We start from the raw sequence: 20,071 nt of genomic DNA on the forward strand, positions 1-20,071 counted from the left end.
AAATCCTGAGGTTTCTCTCCAAGAAGGCAAAACGCTCTGGGTATGAGACCATGAGCATCAGAAGCAGCTCCGGGACCTCCCACACCTTCATGGGAAGAGAAAGCAGTGCCACCACTTTGGAAATCAGTTTGGTCAGTTTTAAGAAAGCTAAACATACACTTATCACACAACCCAGCAACCCCACTCCTAGGCATTTATTCAAGAAAACATGAAAGTGTGTGTCCCCATAAACACCTATACGTGAATGTTACAAGAGTTTTAGTCATAATCACTCCAAATTTCAAACAACCCAAATGTCCTCCTGGTGAATGGGTACGTGAACTGCACATCCACAAGGATACCTCTTAGGAATAAGAAGTAACAAACAACTGGCAACATATCCCAGCATCGGTGCATCCCAGCCATGGGCTCCTGGGCTTCATTCATAGGACACACGGAAAAGGCAAAACCCCAAGGATGGAACACCGGTCAGTGGTTGCCAGGGGTCAGGGCTGAGTGACTACAAAGGAGCACAAGGAATATTTTAGGGTGACAAAATTGATATTTTGATTATGGTGGTTACACAACTATGTGCACTGGTCAAATTTCAGAGCCATACACCTTTACAAAGAGTGAATTTTACTGAACATAAATTATGTGTTGATACAACTGACTTCTCAGAAGTGGCCCGTAGCAATTATGTCAACAAAATTATCCCGTGGAATGGGGCTCTTCTATATCTCCAAGGTTCTGCAGACCATTTCTCCAACTTCCTCCACTAACCCCCACCCCCGATTTCTTCTCGGATAATATTTATAGGAATATTTGGGGTTGCTCATCGATGGGAGAAAAAGCTCTGTGAGTCTTATAAAACTTCTTAAAGCGACCTCTGAGTGTTTGGATAGTCATGGGAACTCTGCTGTACTGAAAGTGACACAAGTGGCCCTTCCTCCCCATGCCATGTTGACTGCTGATTACTAAGAAGGCAAGCTCTGCCCGTCCACACAGCTCACCACGATGAAACCAGTAAATCACCAAAAAGCCCAGACACGTATGTCCCTATGGTACATGTGTCCCACATGTTGAACTACACTTGAAGTAGACCAAGGTCACTGCTAAAGTCTTTAGGCAAGAGCTAAATCTAAGATAACCCTTGACTATTGAATTGCAAACCTCATCAGGGTAGGAAAATCAAAAATGTCACGGTACTATTGAAGCACACAACTGCACTGTGACTTGGTCTACAGATGCAGACCAAAAGCAACGCAAATGATTCCGGTTCTTTCTTTCATTCAATACCCAGCAGACACATCTGGATTGCCTACGTGCGCTAGACATGAAAGATACATACTTATCAATGTAAGTCCCTGTCCTCAGAGAGTTTACATTCTCTTGGGAGGGATCGATGAATTACCAATAAATGAATGGACAAATAAACGAAGTGATCAATCAATAATAGACTGACTGTTGAGGAATAAAAGCTGGGAAGGAAGAACAGGGTAAGAGGATGGGGGGCTTCTAATTTAGATCAAGTGGTCAGGTGTCCCTGAGGTGGTCACCTTTGGGCGGAGACCTGGAAGAACTGGCCAGAAAGCTGGTGAGTAGCTGAAGGTTCAGGAAGGCAAAAGAGGACCAAGTGCAAAGTGTCAAGCTTTGAGATGATGATGTGACTGGTTTGTGCATGGGACTAGCAAGGTGGCCGGTGTGGCTGGAGCTGAGTGAGGGACAGGAAGGTGCCTGGGAATCCGGCCGGAAGCGCTGGGCAGAGAGAATTGAGCGCAGGTCACAGAGGCTTGGGGTTTTACTCAGAGTTACCAGAAGCCACTGGAGGGGGTGGGCACCGGAGTGACGTCATCTTGATTTGGGTTTAAAGAATCACTCTAGCTGCTCCAAGGAAAACAGACTTTGTAGGGTAACATGGTACAGGTAGGTAGCTGGGGAAATGGACAAGGAACAGGGGGTTGGGGGCCACCAGAGCCATGCAGGCAGGGACAGCTGGCATCACCTGGTGGTGACAGTGGAGGAGATGAGGTGATGTGATGGGGCAGACAGGGCACTGGGTGAGTGATGGCACCACCCCTCGAGATGGAAGATGCTGGTGCTGGGATGGAGAGGTTAGTTCCACAGACAAGAGCAGCCACTATCAGGGGGCTCAAGAGGTGAATGAAGATAAAGAAAGTTTACCTTGACCCAAGGAACCCTGTACCTTACGACTGCAAAAGCTTTACAGTGGGAAGAGCGGACCCAGGACCGGTGTAGAATTAATTTTACCTTGCCGCAAGGACTAGGTAATTCACTGCGGACAGCTAAGACACGGATTTGTGTTAGAAATGCTGTATTCCATCAGTGAACTTCCCAGGCAACAAAGATTTCCAGTGAAGCTAATAAAAAATTCAAAGCTTTCTACAATGTATCAACAAGGCTTTGAGACTCCCCCTTATTTAACTCCTGCTAAAAGAAAAGAATGTTGGCGAGATTATAGAGCATAGAGATTCTTTACTATATTTACATTATAAAAAGGCTTTGTCCTATGGGAAAGAGAAGTCAAATTATAAGACTCTTTAATTGGTTTACATGTTCAAGCCTTTTACATAAACACTCTGTTCGACTTAATCCACCTCAAAGCACTTTTCGGCTTTACAGATTGTTTCCTTCAAGCTGCCCTAAGATGTCTGTGTTGAGGAAACTGAGAGTTTTACGAAGCTGCATCTAACTTAGAAAGAGGCCAGAAACAGCGCAGCCAGGCACCACTGGGTCGTGACTGAACCCTGCAAGTGACAGTGAGGTGCAGCAGCAGACAAGCAGCAGAGCTCAGGTCTCCAGCACGTCCCCAGAGTCACATCCATTTGGTCCAAGGCAAGATTCATGCCCAGGATTCAAAACACAAGGAAAAGTTTAAATTGTTTTGGTTGGAGTAACTGTAGCCTGCTAACATGTACAGCGTCTTCCTGGAAGATATCAACCCCCATATTTTCCATCTTTTCTTCCTTCTTTCCCCCAGTTCAACCCTAAGAGCAACAGCACAGAGCCCGCTGGGAAACCAGATGAAAACACGAGTGGGGACGCCAAGTGTGGGGACTTCCGCAGACGACCCATACGGACATTGCTTTTAATCTGTTCCTGTTGGTGAGAAAATGTTTCAATCTGGTTGGAACCAACCAAACTTGAAACCATTTTATAAGCTTTGTCTGCTTTTGATTTTTTAAAAATTGGACTCAAAAGAAATAAGCTCTCCCACGTAACCATCCTCATCCAGCTCCCCTTCATCAGCCAAGAGAGAAACTGCCTTCTTGTCACGGAGGGCTGGGACAGGTGACTTCAACAGCTTTCCAGTGTAACATTTTTGAGGTCCTTTAGTAGTTTTCCAGATGTTTTCCTATCATCCTGCATCTCTTAGGATGTACTCTTGGAAAGATCTGCTCTCAAAAGAATTCACTGTTTTGCTCTGAAGGATTTCTTACTCAAATCTCTGCATTTAGTGACTTTTCCCACAGTACCAGCTATTAAAGACAGATTTTTTTTCTGGCTTGTTGCTTTAAGATGTCAAGATGCTTTTCTAATCTGGACCTGGGACTCCCTTTGACATCGTTCCTCATCCTTACACTAACCAGATGTCTCTGCCTTCTTCCAGAAGACAGCGGTATTGAGACTTCATGCTCCGGGCGTCTCCTGGGTCATCTGTTCACATATTTACCTTATTTCTTCCCAATGGTTCCAGACAAATCTCCTCTATTTTCATTTTTTTTAAATCTCAGCATTGAAACACACATACCCAGGCAGTGTCAAATCCTCTGCCAAGACTGAATTAGTGTGGTTTTTCTCTTTGGACCCATCTATAATGACCCAAAAATGTATTATATCTGGATTCTCAGACGTCTGTTAAATATTAACCACGATGATGTGAAATGTTAGAAAATTGGGTCTGTCTGAACCTCCATTATTAATCCAGTCTGCTATTATTTCTTGCTAAGATCCTATAACCCATTTTGAAACTGTCACTGATCCCTCTTGTAAAGCTAATGAAACCTAAAATCTCCCTCTCCAGAAATACTCTAAAACAAAAAGGTAGCTCTCGTTGCTGTTCCAGAGCAGAGATCCAGACACTGCAACCCCTGGGCCAGACCTGCCCAGTGTCCACTTTTGTCAATAAAGTTTTACTGGAAGACAGCCCTGCTTAACTGTTTCCATATTGGACATATCTTTGTAGCAATCAGTTCAGTAAGACCAAGTCACATGTAGGACCCAGTGTGAAACGTGAAATACCATGACCCTTAGAAACCAGTTCTCCCACTTGCCAGAATGTTACCCCCATCCATGCAGTACCCCGGTGCCCCATAGAAACACGTTAGCCCTGATTCTCTGCCAGTCCCAGCTAGGAAGTTACCATTCCCCATTCATCACACCGTGTTCTATTCATGCCCTCAGCTCTTCTAAGAATAAATCTGACTTTCCTCCCACCTGCCCCCGACTCCAAGTGAAGGGAAAACCATGCCCTTTGCTCCATCCTTCTGTTCTAGTGATGGATAAAACCCCTTGCCCGAGTGCTACAGGGAGATTTGTTAATTAAAGATTTACTCATTTCATCCTGTTACTGTGTTACTCTCTGAGTCACCTCAACATACATGTGCTTGATTTGAGTTCAAAGAGGGGGTGTGTGTGTGTGTGTGTGTGTGTGTGTGTGTTATAAACTCTTTGAAAGCCAAGACTGTTTAACCTGCTAAAGACTTAGGAGACACTGGTCGGCGTACCTCCAGCCCTGGGAGCTTACTAAGAGGTCCTGGACCATGACAATGGAATTAAGACGTGTTTCCACTGGAGAGGAGGGCCCAATGGTGCTGGTTCTGGTGGGGCAGGGCCATCACTCTGGATGTGGAGATGTCACCTCAGGGTCTAGAGCAGCTGGCTCTTGGAACACTGAGCTGGATTCCAGTGTGGGGCAATCAGAGCCAGCCCTTCGGATTTTTGGTTTGTTTTTAGTGAAGATACCGGGGATTGGACCCAGGACCTCATGCACGCTAAGCACGCGCTCTACGCCTGAGCTACACCCACCCCCAGCCCTTCTATTTTTGATCACAGCTTTTGGCTGCACACAGGGCTCCAGGTCAGCTGGCATCTGCCTGGGATGTACCGCCCACGGGCTGGAGCAGATTTTTCATGTCTCTTCTGGCACACAGCTGTGACCCTCGGGGACTGGAAGCATATTGAGAACTGGCCCTACTCTCCTGTCCAAGAATTCCCCCAAGATCACCCGAACCCCTCTGTCCATCAGACTGGAGATCACTTCCCTTTGGAATCTTTCAAAGGTTTACAAAATACCTTGATCAACAGGGTGTTGAATAACTGCTATGTAATTGTGATCACTTTTCAAATTTCAAGTTAAAAAAAATGGAAACTTCAGCAAAAGACTGAATTGCATTGACCCCCTCTCTCTGTGGGTGACCTGGACACCCACTGTCCTGGTCTACAAACCTCCCCTCTGCCCTCTCCCACTCAGCCCAGCTGCCACCCCTGGCCCTGGAACACAGATGCCAAAATGACGCGTCGCTTTCTGCCCCAAGTTCTGCTTCGAGGCACAAGTGGTGAAAACTGCAGGAAAATTTCCACTTCTGCTGCTCTGTTCTGCCACCTGCAATATTCCCAAGGCAATGGGAAAATTCCACCAGGAGAAATGGACCAAGCCCAGCCCCGAATGCTGGGGCTGGCGCTAAAAGTGACACCTGGGGCACAGTTTCATGGGCCACGATGAACGCCAGTGAGGAAAGAGGGAAGAGCAGAGCCCTTTCCATGGGTGCTGCCAGCGCTCGGGTAGAAGCCATTCACGTTTGCCGTCCCCCCTCCACCTCTATCACCTCTTCATGCTCTACCTTTGGCCCAGAAAACCCCAAACATGCAAGCAGGCAGGCACCTCTGGGGTCATCCATCCGGCCCCTTCATTGTAGGTGTGAAGTGATGCTTTGAGCCATGGGTTAACATCACTAGAACGTCATTAACCCTCGTGCTGGTAGAGGTCCCAGCGGTGAAGCCAGAATCTGCTTCTCTGCAAGACCTTGGGTCTAGAATCATGCCTGAGCCCTGCATGTGGGCCTGGCAGTCTATGTCAGAGGTGAGCTAAGGCACAGTCCCCTGGAGGAGTTCTGTTCCGTGTGACGTGGTCAACCAACCTGGAGTACAGAGAACAAGGTTTTGTCCAAATGAAGTAACTAGATGGAGCAGAAGCCTCAGGGGCTGGGTGACTGCTGAAATGCCCTCCTGGCCCTCTGCTCCCTGGTGGTCCTCCCCTCACACCCAGGACGAGGGGACCATGAGCGGATTGGAGCTGGAGGCACGGCCATGTCCTGGCAGTGGCCTGCTGGCCGCACCCCGCATATAAAATGAAAAACCCCCAGGTCTGAAGCTGTTTGTGTGGGCAAGAGAGATTATCTCCCTCCACTGCCTTGTACTGAATTCTCCAATGTCATGATCTGTCCACGATCCACGTGGCACATCCCTGGGAGACGTCAGCAGCTGACAAAGCCACCGAAGCTGTTTTAAGGAGGCAGGACAACCTCGATCTGTGTGTTCTGTCTCCCTCTGCATCAGAGGAGGTTTCTTTATCAAATACTTTGCTAGAAAAACAACCTGAAACAAAAAGCATCGCGTATGGCTTGGAAAGTCTAAGGATGAACAGTCAGAAAGCCAGACACTCTCTAAACGCCCGTGTGTTGGGGTGATGCCACAGGCCAGGCACCCAGCCCCGCCTTCAGCCAGGCCTGCTCAGCTGAGACCGGCATCTAAATCACGCCGTCTGGCGTGTGCTCTCATAGAAGTGTTGTCCAGCAGGGCCCAGAAGCCCCTCTCCCCAGCAGGTGCCCCTGACCAGCTGGCTTCCTGGAGGAGGCACCTAGTGACAACTTCAGTGACCAGTCAGGAGGAGGAAGGGGAAAAGCACTGCAGGCAGAAGGCACAGCACGTGCGGGGCCCTGAGGCGGAGTCTGAGCCACACATTTACAGGAGGCTGAGGGCCACTCGGCACGCCCAGGACGTGGGCCAGCTGGGCGGGGAGGGAGGCTGCATCAGAAGGGCTCTCTCGGCCAGGCTGAGACTAGGCGTCAGCCCTGTCGCTACAGGCAAAGATTTGGGCTGTAACAAGTGCACGTGCATCTCGGGAGGGTGACGGAGTTCAGAAGAGGGGAGGGGGGACGAGGTGGCTGCAGAAGAGGCTCCCCCGGTGCCAGTGCCGGGCATTACCTGCCGGGCGGCCCCGTGAGAGCTATCCTGGGCCGGAGGCGAGGGCAGCCTAGAGCCCGGTGGGGCTGAGGCCAGGAGAAAGTCCCAGGGAGCGGGGGCGTGGGAGAGTGGAGGACCAGACGGGTGACCCTGGGAAGGGATGGCATGGGGCCCACGGAACACTGGTGGAGCAGGAGAGCGCGGAAGGGGTGGAGAGCGAGGAAGGGCTGGGGAGTGAGACGCAAAGCACTGGCAGCAGAAGGGAGGAGAAAGTGGCAGTGGTGACGAGACACAGAGTGAGTGAGGGCTTCAGAAATACATGGTGATGACGAGAGAGACTCGCTGCCTCAGCACAGAGCCTGACGTGGAAAGCCACAGCAATTTCTAAAGTGTCAGCCCAGGGTGTGTGAGAGTGAGACGGGGAGAGAGAGATGGAGGAGGAAGGGGAGGGGGTGGGGAGGAGGGGGAGGGGGGAGGGGCAGGAGGGAGAAGGGAGGGGGGAGAAGGGGGAGGGGGGATTAAAAATCTTACAATTAAGTCTTGTACCTACAATTTCCTATCCAGACAAACTCACTTAGCACAGAGGTTCGGGAAAAGCCTGCCTACCGCCCTCCTCCTCTGCGTGATCACCTGGGGTAGGGGGAAGCCAACAACCAAAACTTACCCTCAGGGCACCTACTGAAAGGTATTATTAGATCATCAGAATTAGATTTGACTCTTCCATCAGCCAGACTTCTTATCCGCTGCAAATCAAATCACGTTCCCTGCAATAAAGCTCCTGTCTGAGCTCCTTTATTTATTTAAAGAGAGGCAGGGCTTAGCCAGGGCCACTTTAACCCCCTATCAGGGACAGACATTGTTCCGCCACGTGACTTCCTCTCAGACCCGACCAGAGGGGAAGACTCCCCTGGTTGTGACAGCCAGCACACGCCCTTCCTGCCCCCACCTCTCCCTGTCCCCCACCCCCCACTGCCACCGCAGCCCATCAGAGATGTTTCCTGGGAGGGGCTGATGAGCACAGTGAGCAGGAGAGCCCTGGATGCCCACACTGCCTCTTGGCTTCTGCTTCCCTTTGCTATCGCATCTGTAAGCATACTGGAAAAGCTCTCAGTAGCAGACTGCTTAACCTGTGGTCGCCAAGACAGTCACCACACAGCACACGCCCTCCTCAGCCCCTCCAAGGGGACCGAGGGTGGGTTATTGCCCACGGACCAGCGGTCGGTGAGAGGGCAGTTGCTGGGTCAGGCCAGCAAGAAACTCATGAATAAAGAGTTGAGTCCCGGCCCCGAGGAACTCTTGGTCAGGAGGATGCATTTATTACCTCATTAAGTAAGTACTGATCAAGCACCTTCCATGTCCCAGACACTGTTCCAGGCGCCTGGTGTAAAGCAGCAAAGAAAACAGAAATCCTTTGCCTCATGGCACTAACATTCTAGTGCTAAGTGAGGAAGCAGCTCTTCCCACTAAGCCCATGACAGGAGGCAAGGACAACTGAGTGATGCTCATTAAGAAGGAAGGAGAAAATGCTTGCTGGGGTGAGGGAGGCATGATGAGGAAATAAGACCTAAAAACCTTGTTACAATGCAAACAGGCTTTCAGAGGCTGAAATTTATAGATATTTTCAAAGAGGACGACCACGCTGTGCTTGACCTCACGTGCTGTGACTGCCCCCATGCCATCCCTAAGGAATGGTAACTGGGGCTGTGGGAGGCAGACTCCAGAGGTTCAAGGGTTGCAGAGCAGGAGGGGTTCAAAGGTCATCTTAAGATCCACCTAATAGGTTTATAATCAACTCACATAATCTCCCTCCCAGCCTAGCAAAACACACACAGCTGCATCAGACAGCGTCTCATCAACTTTTATCACTGCCCCCACCCCATCCATCCAATTGTCATTTACCCTGATTCGGGGTGCGCTGTGCCTGGCTCACCCCTCCCTCCAGGGCACTCTGAGCACCACCCCACACAGAGGAATGCCCACAGAATCCTTCTCTCTCTCGACAGCCCTTCAGGAACTTTGCTTGAGAATGGGAAGTCAAAGAAAGTCACCTCCAGGAGAAAGAAGCACTGGAAATTAAAGTGCAATTATCTAGTTGACTATCTCTGCTTAATTTTTTGTGTGGGGGAGAAAACAAAACAAAACAAAACAACTTCGCTTCCTTTGGGCCAACCGACAAGAAATTGTAGAATTCCTTTTGGCTGGAACCTAGAAAACTTTGTTTCCATTCAGTGCGGCTCCTCTTCTCCAAGAGCCTGCTTATCAGACAGCCGTGCAATTTCTATACAGGTGCCTCCATCAACAGAGATTTTCCTCCAGGCAGGGCAGCCTGTTTATTACACAGTCAGAGGTTTCAAAAATTCTCCTGATATTTCTTTATAATCCTCAACCCACAGGCCCTAGATCAATTTAGCTAAAAAAAAAAAAGGGGGGGGGATACAAATTTAAATGTGGTTTCTTCCTAGCTATAAATCCAATCATTAAGCTGAACAATCTGAAGAAGAGGGAAAAAATAAATGGATACTCTAAGAATTGGAAAGCAAGAATTGTGATGGTCCCTGAGCATAAAATATGATGAGCAGATTTTGGAAAGACAATCTTTTGGGAAAGAGTGAGTGACATCCAGCGAGGATGCCCTCTGGCTTGGAGAGGATGACCAGCTTTAGGATTAGGTGGCTGGGAGAGAGGTGCTGCCCCCGGAGCCCAGCCAGAGACAGAGCTGGTCCTGCCCTGGTGAGCACGTCAGCTCTCATAGGGCTTAATGAGCTGGGACTGCAAGAAAGGGCTAAGCTTGCCGGTGACTCAGTCTTACCAAATTTATGTGTGATTAAGATAAGCCCCTATACTTTAGCTATCCTTCTATCATTTCTGTCTTGGAAATTCTCACATTCTCTCTCTTTTGTGGGTGTCAGAGCAAATATCCAAAATGCTTGGTTCTTCTGCCTGCTGCCATTTCAGCTGGTCTCCACCACAGTATTGCAAGCACCCTGTGAAATCATCAGTAGTTACCTTTAATTCTGGTCCTCGAAACTCAGAAAGAAGTCATCTCTTCATGGGCTTCTCCTTTAGTTTTAGGAAACGACCAGTCTCCAGTGTAGGTGGAATCTGTGAAAACAATTATTTTTCAAAATGATAGGATGTAACTTCTAAAGCTGAGAAATACATACACGAGATGGAATAAATTCATTTGCACTTAAGGTAACCTCTGAAAATCCTGGACTACACCCTACTTTCTCAATATCCCGCTGGCTGGTGGGAGAGTAAAACTGACATGCACGGTGGAAGGTGAAACTGATGTGCAATTTCTGTAACAGTTTTTTCTACTTGTACTTTCAATCACGATTGAAGTTGCCTTAATTGAATCCACTTTAACCTGATTCAACTCAAAACATTTGCCATCAGTTACTGTAAACAACCAAGTTACCTCCTATTTCAGCAACCCCAAGTTCCCCTTCTTACTCAATAATCACCTCACTACTGTGGCAAGTTCTGTCAAACAAGTATCGCAAACTGTTCCCCCACACAAACACACGCAGACCAAGCAGACAGGATGCACATACCGGTGGGGAGGGAGAAGTGTCAGCTATGCTTCCTTTATCTTGCTAAGAGGTAGCCAACTGAATTTTAACAAATGCACAAACTGTGATCCCCCCAAGTATGCACTGACAATCTCTCAGGTCTTGAATTAAAGTAAACAGTGCTGCCATTTTTAATAATGTAGGATTTGCCAATTCTGTTGGCGGAGGCTTCACTGCTCTGAGCACGTCCGCTCCTCTGGTGACGTCTGATGGCTTTGTTCTCTGGAGTAGGCTCAGTGCAACTGCAGAAACCAAAGGTCACCAGCCCTCCAGGGTGACTGTGGAGAGGCAGCCACACCTCCAAAGATGCATCAGGACCCCTGGTTCTGGGTCTTTTCTTGTTTCCTCTATTTACGCCAGACTCTCGGGATCTCTATTTGCCCAGCCTGGCAGCAGCAAAGGGAACGTCCTTCCAGCTTTTCTGGCTCCTCCCCCTGCTTCTCTTAGCCAGACCTTTGCTTTAGTGTGTTTCTTCCTGTTTACAGCAGCAGCAAAAGGCATACAGAAAAGGCGACGGGTGTGAACACTCTTCACAAAACTGTCTGCCCTCAGGGATGTCCACAGTCACGTGACCTCCAAACTACCCTCCCCCAAATTCTTAAGTATAGAGATGCTCCATTGCCAGGATATATTCAAGTGTATCAAAACACATTTACTCAATGGATTATTATTACTGTTACTAGTAGCAGCCGTTAGAATAGATACAAGTGAAAAAGAAATGATTTCAAGATGTAAGCAAACACAGATGAGATAACACTACTGAAAAGAGCAGAATTTAAAATTGTTCCAAAATGCTGATTACTTTACCAAAAGTATGATTACATATGGATGTAGCTATGGAAATTATAAGATACATATAGATATAGATGTTATGTAGATATATGTAAATATACATTTATATACCTATATATATAGCACAACTAAAGATATATAGATACACAATATAGATATATATTTTATATCTGTTTTATATCTTTTATATTTTTTTCCTGGTGGACTATGGGAATAGTACAAATAAACTTTAGTTTATTAGTTTAGGAGTTGGTTGACGATTATTAAATTCTAGGCTTATATGGAAACAGTGTGATAAAGCTCTTGCCAGCCTTAAAACAGCCAACGCTTCAGAATCACGGAATGTTGTCACACTAGAAGGGACTTGAGCTTAACATTTTCATTTTATAGGTTAATAAATTATACCAAAAGAAGTTATGTGATTTATCCATTATCATTAACCATTAACCTCCTCACTGGCAGAACTGAGGCTAGCACAAATCTGTCCTCTCCTCCACAGAGCACACGGCGACGGACTCAAGCAAATAAATTAGGGGTCCTGGTTATCTGAGCAGTCGTTGCCCAGATCCTCACACGGTGAGGAAGGTTCTTAGGGAAGCTTGCCTTCACCCCTCCGTAATATTCCCTAATAGCCAACCATTTTATGACTTGAAATCCCACTCAGAATTCCATCTTTATTCGCCGTCAGCATCTTTCCTGACCCTGTTAGTTTTGAGTTTTGTTCCTCCAATGAAAGGACGTACGTTCACTGCACAGTGAAATTGCACATTTTGCCCCTGCAAATACGGAATTTCATGAGTTTAATCAAAACAGCATCAGAGCACTTCCCCAACAGCGGGTAAAACAAGGACTGGTGCGGACTGAGCAGCTGGATGAGGGGACGATCACTAAAGAGAAACATTTTAAGTTTGTGGCAAGGTAGGGATTTCAATACAGGAGTTGGCGTTTCATATTAAAGAACCTAAAAGGCCCAAAGGAAAATGAGAAAAACCTCAAGTAAAACTGATGACCTTGAAGATGTGGTGGACACGCCAAATGGGATTTAAAAGGTACCATGATATACAAATCACACAATTTTGTCCCAAAATTTACTCTTCTCAAAACAATCAATACTTAATTTTTGCATTGCTCATTCTAATAGCCATGGTGAAAATGATCACCTAAATATTGTTAAATATAAACTAAAAAATTTATTTTCATGAAATTCAGAGTTTGCAAGACAAAGTCTCAAAACTTTTTAAAATCATATTACGAATCTTGGTCCCCTTTTAAGTGGATTCAATTGACATGGCCTTTTTCTGGTTCTAATTATCCTCAGGTAACAAGGATCTGCTGTAGAACCTTCAGAAAGAATTTTTAAAAGTATAAATCAGTAATATGGAGGGTATTTATATTTTTTTCAAGCCAAACATACATTTTAGAAGCAGGGAACTTCAGATCCAGAGCATGAAAAGTAGGGGACACTGTATTTTTATTTCGTTCCTCTGCCATAAAAATAATTTTAATTTTTTATACAAAATAAAAAGGTTACAAAATTACAAATGACTATATTTGTCTCAATTCTTTTAAAAAATGTGAAAGTATATTAATATATTTCCCATTCTGAATTATATAATTAAGTTTTACATCCTATTTTATTTGAACCAAACCATGAAAAAACTTTCATAAGGGTCTTAATAGTTGTTGATTTGCATCCTGTGATCAGTTCTATCATCTGCAATTGTCTGTGGTTCTGTATAATTCATGGTCTGAACTTCACCTGAGAACAATCAAGTTGGCTGAGTTTTCCCATGTTCAAAATGTTTATTGTACAAAAATAGTGAATATTCAGGGCTGTTTCACATTCACTCAGATAATGAAAGGGATTCTAGTATCATGAGAACACAAGGCTTCATTTCAGAAGCATCAATTATTTAGTGGAACATTTTCTTCTGGAAGAATAAGAAAAGTAAGAGAATATTTTTCTCCATTAAATAAAATTGCAATGCCTGATAGTAAAAAGATATTTTTTCTTTTATTTTCCAAATCTGCAAAATAATAGGAGCCCAAATAATCTATGATGAATAACTGAAAGTATGTAAGATAATAAATAAATTTGAAAGATTCACTTACTGGAGCTTTCTAGCTTCTGTGACCAAAATGATAATTTATGATTCAGTTTACTAATCCTGTCTCAAAAGTCAAGGCCAAAATCATTGACTCAGTCTTGCCAGATTTGCTTATTTCTCAAATGAGCGTAAATGTCTAACTCAGGGTTAAGATGTGACTAACACTTCCTTCCAGGAAGGACAACAAAGCTCCCAGCTCCCACATCCACTGAGTCTGAAGAACAAAGGTGGGGAATCCCGCGTAGATGCCTGAACCATTTCACCACTCACTGTAGTCTTAAGAACCACAAGAAGAAGTTGCTTAAAACCGCCCTCCCAAATATCTGAGACTCACGCTCAGTGAATCAGATGAACCCTCAGCTCTGGTCCCCTTTCTGGAGCGGAATCAGTGGGTGACTGGAAATTCCAGAACCAGGGGAATCCCTGCTCTGCTCACCCAGGTAAGTGACTTACGTCAACCTGGGGGAAGAAGCTGGGCTGCCTTACAGCCCTAAAAAGGAAGCGTTGATACAGGGAAACTTGACCAAATCACGGGAAACAAGAAGTCGTGGATTGGGTTCAGGATTTTTTGGCCAATTGACTTTAGAAGCAGGTGCCTGTTAACATTAAAAGCGCCTGCTAAAAGCACCAGGAGACTTCCCATCAGCTCTAAGAGATGATGTCATTAAGATGCTGATAAGCGTGATTAACCCACCCGTCCTCGCGTTTGCTGAGCAGTCTTCTAGCCTGAGAAACAGAGGGACCAGGTGGCCTCAGGAATCCGATGGACTGCCTTCAAACACTTCCTAACTCCACAGTTTCCTCACCTTGACAAACCTCCACTAGTCTGTAAAATGGGTCTAGAAACAAAGTCGTAAGATTCTTACAGCTTTAAGCGCCAAGCACGGAGCACAGTACTTTGTACAGAAGATATTCAGGTGGTGAGTTCTTATTCTTTTTCCTGCTACACACAAAAGAGAGGTCCTTTCTACACTCTGAAACGTCGGGGAAGCTGCCTCAGAGGTTTTCTCTAATTAGGGCTTCTCCTTTCCACCCAAAACTGTGACTAGGAATTTTATTCATTACTGTGAAAATACAGAAAAGTAACACTTCTGTATGCAACATTCTAAAACCCTTTTTCCGCACAGTTATTCCAGAAGAGAAATGACCCTTACGATTTTGGTTTAATGATCTCTAACACTGACATAGTATTGGCACTGTGTTTTCCATATGCATTTAAAATTCATAATAACCCTACGAGGTGGGAACTGTCCCCATTTTACAAGTCAGAAAACTGTGACGCAACTTTTTCTGGTGCCAGAGCCAAACCAGGATTCAAACCAAGCTGGGCAGCCCCAGAGTCCACTGGGGACCTCTGCATTGTGTATTTATCTGAGGGCTTGGGGAAGGGAAGGAGGAAGGAAAAACCAAAACAGTCTAGAATATTCTTCCCCCTTTCAATATACACATACACAGCACAGATGATTTCCACTGTGAAGACATCACCGAATACCTTCCTACTGTCTCGCTCTTCAAATCAAAATGCAGGATTGCTCATTTGAAGGACAGTATTTTCCTAGAGATACTTGGGGAAGCAGAGGAAAGAGAGGGCTGGGGACCACGCAGGAATGGTGTCAGGCAGCATCGGAGAGCGAGGACCCTCACAGGGCTCTGGGGGTGGGAGGGGCTGTTCCAAACCCTTCTGCAATCTAGTGCTAAACGGCTGTGTTCAGCACCACTGCACACATACAAGACAGCTGTGAATTCCAGCCCGTTCTCCCCACCTAGAAACAGTCCCCAAGGCATTCTTCTTAAGTACGATACCTTCAAATGCGAGAAAAGCCAGACTACCAGCAGCTCCTCCTGAAAGAAGTAAGAGTATCTATGTGCTTGACCTATGCAAGTTCATCACCAACATTAATAAAATCTTCATTCATCAGTAAATATTACCCCCATTTTAGAAGCAAGCTTAGGAGATGGAGTGTTCTGCCCCAAACCCCACAGATGGACTGATACCAATTCCAGCTTCTAGAAGCTGTGATGGGCGAGGGAGTCCAGTGAGGTTCTTGAAGGACACCATGTCCCCGCATTCCATAGAGAACCCCTGAGACTCAGGATGGGTGACCAGTGCACCCCAGTAAGAAGATGTTCGTCTGTGTAAACAAGGATGCAAATGACAAAAATTACTTTGTAAGGGTTTCCCAAAACATGATTTAATGCTGTCTTTACATAACGAAAGAGGAAAAGCAAAACTAAAGAATTCAGGACGTGTGGGGAAACCTCCAGGTGAGAGACTGACATGAAATAAACAACCTTAGGGACAGAAATGTCCAGAAACTGAGGGTTCTAGGGTAACTGCGAATTCAGAAGGAAAGATGGTTATAGTGAGAGCAGATGAAGGTACCACCGCAGAGCCAGGCTCCTCTCTCTCCTGCACACACCCCACCCCTCGCGGCACTTCCGAGGGCAGACACTAGGAAACTGATCAAATCAGGGTCCCAGGGCTTAGTGGGCTCTTTCTGCCAGAGGGCGAAGCCCTGGCTTCCACAAAAATGAAGGCAGATCAGGAATGAAGATAAAGCAAAAACCAGGGCCTCAGTGGCAAGTTAAATTATTTATAAAGTACCAACCACTTATTTAAAACACTCATTTGCGGGAGGGTACAGCGCAACGGTAGAGCATGTGCCTAGCACGCATGACATTCCGGGTTCAATCCCCAGTACCTCCATTAAAAAGTACATGTAAATAAATAAATAAAAATGAAATAAAATACTAATTCGTCAGAGGGTGAATAACCTTGATGTCTCCCATGAGAAAACCCTGCCACCTGAATCATCCCACTCCTCTCAAAAAGAGGCAAACTTTAAAGGGAAACACATCCCATACTTTCTATTTAAAAAGACATCTGGAGGGAGGGTATCGCTCAGTGGCAGAGTGCATGCCTATCATGTACGAGGTCCTGGGTTCAATCCCTAGTACCTGCATTAAAAAATAAATGAATAAATGAATAAAATAAGCAAACAAACCTAATTAACCCCCATCCAAAATTTAAAAAGACGTCTGGGCGCTAGGTGTAGACAGCAGAACTGCCTTCATGCAAACTAATTAATCATTGGCGGAAGTTTCCTTCAAGCTCCATTTCAGAGTCAAGGCGGACAGGAAAACTGGTAACAGATGACAAGGTGATCAAGTTTGGTGCCTGTCTAGCTGCACCTGTTTTAAAAGTAAACGGAGCTAGCCGGGCTGGAAGAGCATCATCGTCAAATGACACTGTAAAACCACTGATTTTAATGCAGTTAAGACAGATCTGAACAACTGGTCGACAGGCTGGATTTAGGCCGGCCCTTCCTCCGTCTGATAGTGGAATGAAAGAGTGGATTTTAATAATTGAACAACTGCTATCCGGTCGCTATGGCCTTGATGAGAGCTCCGGACACACTGAGGCCAAACTGACAAAGAGGTTTTTTCCAGCAAGATTTGCTAAATTTTTTAGCAAGTGATACTGGTGGTGGAGGGGGCACATTGGAGGGGAAGCCAGATGGGGCCACATCTCCAGGCAGGAGAGCAGAAGGTAGTTCACGCCAGGCCTCGGTGCACCTGCCGTCAGGACCACCTACGGCCCTGTTCGTTCCTCTGGGCACATGGGTGGGTGAAAATGCAAGGCTGTGAAGCAAAGAAACCAAACCAGCTGGACAGTGGTTTGGCTTCTAAACTCTCCTTTTAGACAGATGTGTCAGAACTGGAGGGCAATTTTAAAAGTCTGCACACCTGGAGTCTGATTGACCCAGCAAAGATGAAGGCGAATTCCCAAACTTAGAGAATTGTGATTTTTCTTCAAAAAGGAAAAAGATGACACCAGCAAGAGTAAAAACACAGATAAAGGAAATTAATTCACGTCAAATCAAAAGGGGCTCCAAATATCTTTAGCAGATACTTTACCAAGACTGAGACTGTTCACAGCATAAGACAAAACTGCTGAAATAAGAAGGAAGCTTGAAGAGTTGGATGAAGATGATGCTAGAGGAGACGTGGAGACCAACTTCATTTGGGGATGTTGGAAGTTCACAGTAAAACAAAGTTCAGCAGTCATGTTTCTCGCTGAGAAGCTGGGGTTGAGGATTTTCCCCAAACACCCTCACCTACCACGTGGTCCCTGGGGCACCCTCCCACCAAGGAGATACACTTGTAAAATCCTTCTACCCACAGAAGCCTGGAAATGTCACAGAAGGGTCTGGGCACCACCCCCAGCCCACCGTGAATCCCCTCCCATAGCTTATAAAGCAGTGAAGATATTCATACTGTCTCCATTATTTGTTTAAGTCGGCATTTGGCTGTTTCCCTCTCCCACCCTCACCCCCAACTGTGAGCTCATCCTTCTTGGCTATTCAGATACTTTAAATAAAAGCAGGTTTGAGAAGCATTATACTTCAGCCCGCAACCTCAAGGCTCACCTTACTATTACCAGGAGGGTAGGGTGGCAACTTTGCTCTTCATCCCCCGACTCTGCACCAGCAGGCCCTCCCAGCACACACGTGGGTTTGTCTGGCCTGGACCTTCTCTTCACCTGGGAATTCCTCCTCTCTCCTCATCACACCCCACCCACCCCTCACCACAAGGATGGACCTTGTACAGTAGCCCACTCCTCTGTGCCCAGCCATGGGTGCGGGACCCAGGCCAATGAGATTCCTTTCATAAGAGTGGCACTGGAAGAAAGAGGGTCTCTCTTTTTTGGGGGGTCGAAGCTGTAAGAGCCCATCTTTCAGGCCCATCTCCTGCAAGGAAAAATGAGGCCAATAGTGTACACAGGGCACTTGAGCCCTGTCTGAAGCCAGCTTCATGCTTGGATTTCCCTAGTTTATAAGTCAACAAATTGCATTTTTTTCTTAAGCTAGTTTGAGTTGGGGGAATGGGGAGATGTGTAAACCCCAACTTTCCTCAAGAAGCATAAGACTGTTCTTTTTTAATACGAAAAAGATAATTTTTATATCTAATAATATACCCAGTTGCATATATCCAGAGTAAACTCCCATTCAAAAAGATTTATGCAGCCCAATGTTCACAGCAGCACTGTTTACAATAGCCAAGACATGAACACAACCTAAATGTCCGTCGACAGATAAATGGATAAAGAAGTTGTGGTATATGTCTACAATGGAATATTACTCAGCCATAAAAAAGAATGAAATCATGCCATTTGCACCAACCTAGAGGTGATCATACTAAGAGAACTAGGTCAGACAAAAACAAATATCATATGAGGTCACTTATATGTGAAATCTAAAACATGAAACAAATTAACTTATTTGTAAAACAGAAACAGACTCACAGCATAGAAACCAAACTTACGGCTACCAAAGGGGAAAGAGGGGGAGGGATAAATTAGGAGTTTTGGATTAGCAGATACACACTACTATATATAAAATAAGCAACAAGGTTCTTACTTGCTACAGTTCAATAAAAAAAAAATAATTTAGTATTTAAAAAAAATACATCCACTTACCATTTTCTATACAAAATGATTCTCCATTTGACAGAAAATTGTTGTTCACAAATATATTCATAAAATAGTCACTTATGTTTTGCAGAAAACTGTCCTAACTTGATGCTTGAAATCTTACAATTAAACGGCTTAATTAGAAGGCTCCAGGCTATCTTTTCATATATTGTGACATTCTAATAAATTTGTAGGATCATATAAAATATTTTTAAAAGGATTCTGTTGCAGGATGTGGTGGCATCTTTTAAAATAATAAGCCACGGTGTTTCCCAGGGAACTGCCCCAGGCTAGAGCCTCATAAAGACATCTGTAAAGGCTAGAGAAGGTGCTAGTTTTGGAACAAATGTTCCATCAAAATAGGAAAAGCTCCCAAAAGACAGAAAAAAACCCAAAACTTCACACCCAACAGTACAATCAGGTATCTTCCATCTTCTGTCTTCCTGCAGCATTTATATGTCCTGGGGGGCCCAAGCCAAACCCATCCCTCGGAGACCAGGTGCAGAGAGGCTGAGCTCCATGCTTGACTCTGCAGGAGGTGAACTGGACGGTCTGCTCCTCGAAGCAGCTGCCCGCTGTAGGCTTGAGCTTCTGCACTTACTCCGTCACTCCCCCTCTGGACCTGGGGGGTAGCTGCAGCCAAAATCAGGGCGTCAGCTCAACCACAAATGGATGAGATTTATCATATGTGGTCGGAAGAATCAATGAAGTTACTCCACTTCATAAATAAGGCAGCCCTAACGGGCATCAGTCCAAAATACATTATGGTGACAGTGAAAAGAAATCCCTAAACCAGCAAAGCTCACAGACCTTTGACCTTTCATGACTTTCAAATGTACCGACTGGGGACAATCTGATCACCACACAAGTCCCCTGCCTCTGGACGGCTCCTATTTCTGGTGCAAACCTCCAATTCACAGCCCCCCACTGATACCCTG

At 45.7% G+C, this 20,071-nt stretch overlaps 1 protein-coding gene across 8 annotated transcripts in view; it reads right to left on the bottom strand.

Moving 5' to 3' along the window:
• SVIL (supervillin) overlaps window positions 1–20,071 on the bottom strand; it is a 214,635-nt gene that overhangs the window by 163,412 nt on the left and 31,152 nt on the right. For 5 of the 8 annotated variants that reach the window (XM_072955385.1, XM_072955382.1, XM_072955387.1 and 2 more), the window contains exon 2: window positions 10,192–10,287. The gene's annotated coding sequence lies outside the window, so the exon portion shown is untranslated. Of the gene's footprint in view, window positions 1–7,849; window positions 7,973–10,191; window positions 10,288–10,742; window positions 10,763–19,139; window positions 19,160–20,071 lie in introns of those variants that run through there. The other 3 variants (XM_072955386.1, XM_072955388.1, XM_072955389.1) reach the window with 3 other exon arrangements.

Source organism: Vicugna pacos, chromosome 35 (assembly GCF_048564905.1).
Source record: "Vicugna pacos chromosome 35, VicPac4, whole genome shotgun sequence".
In the NCBI taxonomy this organism is placed as follows: Eukaryota; Metazoa; Chordata; class Mammalia; order Artiodactyla; family Camelidae; genus Vicugna; species Vicugna pacos.